Source organism: Bidens hawaiensis, unplaced genomic scaffold (assembly GCF_021521415.1).
Source record: "Bidens hawaiensis isolate Kalapana, Puna unplaced genomic scaffold, B.hawaiensis_p1.1 tig00020341_1, whole genome shotgun sequence".
Taxonomy (NCBI): Eukaryota; Viridiplantae; Streptophyta; class Magnoliopsida; order Asterales; family Asteraceae; genus Bidens; species Bidens hawaiensis.
This window is the reverse complement of record NW_027493096.1, coordinates 351,201-353,713: the sequence shown is the minus strand read 5'-3', so window position 1 is coordinate 353,713 and position 2,513 is coordinate 351,201.

Genomic DNA, 2,513 nt, shown 5'->3' with positions numbered 1-2,513 from the left:
TGGCATTCATGCATCATTATTATTTCTAAAATATGCTAGATGCAGTGTGGTAGCATCTGCTAATCACATTCATATAATAGTAAGCACTTTAATGAAAATCTGATATTTTATTCCTATTTTTGTTTCAATGCAGGTCAAAGTTAGCATGACTTAGATTATATCTATAATATTTTTCTATATTTTTGTCATATTTGATGTGTATAACCTATAATCTTGAAAATAATGTTGTATTATTTGCAGGTGAATGTGCCAATCGGAACTATATCAAAGCTATTGTGACAACAAGTAAGATGGCCTTAAGATTTTTAAATTGTTATTATTCATGTTACCATTTGTATCACATTTTCAAACTTCAAAATGTTTTTTTTTTTTTTACATATTTTGATTGTGAGTTTGTGACTATGGCTCATGTATCTCCAATTTCAAAAAAATGTCCCTCTTTCGGCTCATGCATCTCCAATTTCAAAAGTAGATGAATAAAACTCTTATGCATAAAGGTAACAAACAGGGTTGTATTAATGGAAGGTTGGTTGAGTTGGCATTTACATTGTAGGCCACAATCTGCATTTACATTGTAGGCCACAATCTAAACGATTAAATCATTAATAATCTAATGATGTTTTAATACAAGTTTCTTAGAGCTGATTTGACCCTGTGTTATTTGAGTATACGTTCCAAGCATACTCATTTGCAGCAATCCAGTCCTTTTTTTGTTGGAATATCGTATGCCCGAGACACATAATTAAGTTAATGTGGCTAGTTATGTTTGATCCAAGTCGGGTCATACCCAATAACGAGTTAGACACACACCAATTATGTATTTGTTAAGATAAGATCTATAAGACAAATACAGAACACGACACTTTCAGAAAAATGGGTTTCTGAATAATTACTTGAAAGTATTAAATAATTAATTGGTTAATTTATTTATTTAAATAATTATTATTGGAATGATTATTTAACTATGTATTCTTTTATAAAATGGTTTATAAAAGATGGGGTGTTTATATATTTTATAAAGTATAGAATATATAAAATAAATAAAAAAAAAAAAAAAAAAAAATAATAATAATGTTGGGGCCGATTTTGGGTGGGCCCCACACCCCACCAACTTGGTCATATTGTCAACATGCAAAAAGAGATTGAGTGTGGACTTGTATATAACTAAATCTTATGTATGCATGTGAGAAAAAAAGTTCTTACAACTTTCAAGTAACCATTTTGAAAAACAACACCCATTCTCTCTTTCTCTCTAGCTCACGGCCAAAGAAGAAAGATTTCGGGTCTCGGGTTTTTCGTGTTCAAGCTCCCTAGCATAGCTCGGTGCGTGTTGGAGGCTCGGGGTATATTCCGTTTGAGGGTTTTTCTTGAAAAATCTAGCATTCACATCATCATCTTCTTCAACATCCACTAAACTCTTAAAGGGTTAAGATTGTAAGTGTTTATATGCTTTGATAGTTTAGTTGTTCCCGTATCATTTGATCCTAACTTCGGGTTTCTAGTAAATAGATTATTGGTAATCTTGAAATGAATAAACTAGGTTGTTCATATGTTTAGTTTGTCTATCACGTTTCCGCATATATTATAACTAGTTAATCGGTTAACTAAGTTTGTTAAATCTTATAGAAACCCAACAAATGGCATCAAGAGCCGGGATACGGGAAACTAAGCTACGGGTTCTCGGTTTTTTATTTTCCCCTTGAAAGATTTATACAAAAATTAACATGCATGATATTTTTGTATTTAATCTTGTTATTGTTTTTGGCTTAGTTCAAAATTCAAAAAAAAAAAAAAAAAAAAAAAACCGAGCAAATGGGCCGAAGCCCAATTCGGGTGAATTTGGGCCGAAGCCCACTTGAAAAAGGGTTATTGGGCTAACCGGTTTTATAAAAATTTTTTGGGCCGAGCCCATGGGTTTTTATATTGGGCCGGGCCCATAAGTTTTGTTTGGGCCGAGCCCATGCAGTTTTGATTGGGCCGAAGCCCATAATCTTGGTATTGGGTCAAGCCCAAATGGGTTGGGCTAGGCCCGATAAAGGCAAGGGGTTTTGGAACGGGTTCCTATGACATAACGGGTTATGTTTGCTAATACTAGACCGAGCCGTAGACCAATGTGGATGTTTGTTTGTGGTTGATGTTGTGATTGTAGTTAATTATTCAAGTTTCGGTTTGTAATAATTAATTATGGGCAATTTTGTAATTTTGTAATTATTTATTCATATGGGTATGTAATAAATAGGTTATTTGTAATTTCTTTATTTTATAGAAAAAATGTATTAGGACATTTGATTTTGTAAAATTAAAGAAGATTGCAAAATTGGAAGTTTGGGCCTAATTGGGCCGGGTATGGTGATAATGGGTTTCACAAGCCCATTAAGGGATTCAAGCCCAAAAGGACCTAAGCCCACCAATTGAGCCCAAGTGGAAGCTTATGGAAGCTAAGGCCCAAGTTCAAGCCCAATGGATCACAACAAGGTTGAAGAAGATGCTCGAAGCATTTGGATGCGGGATCG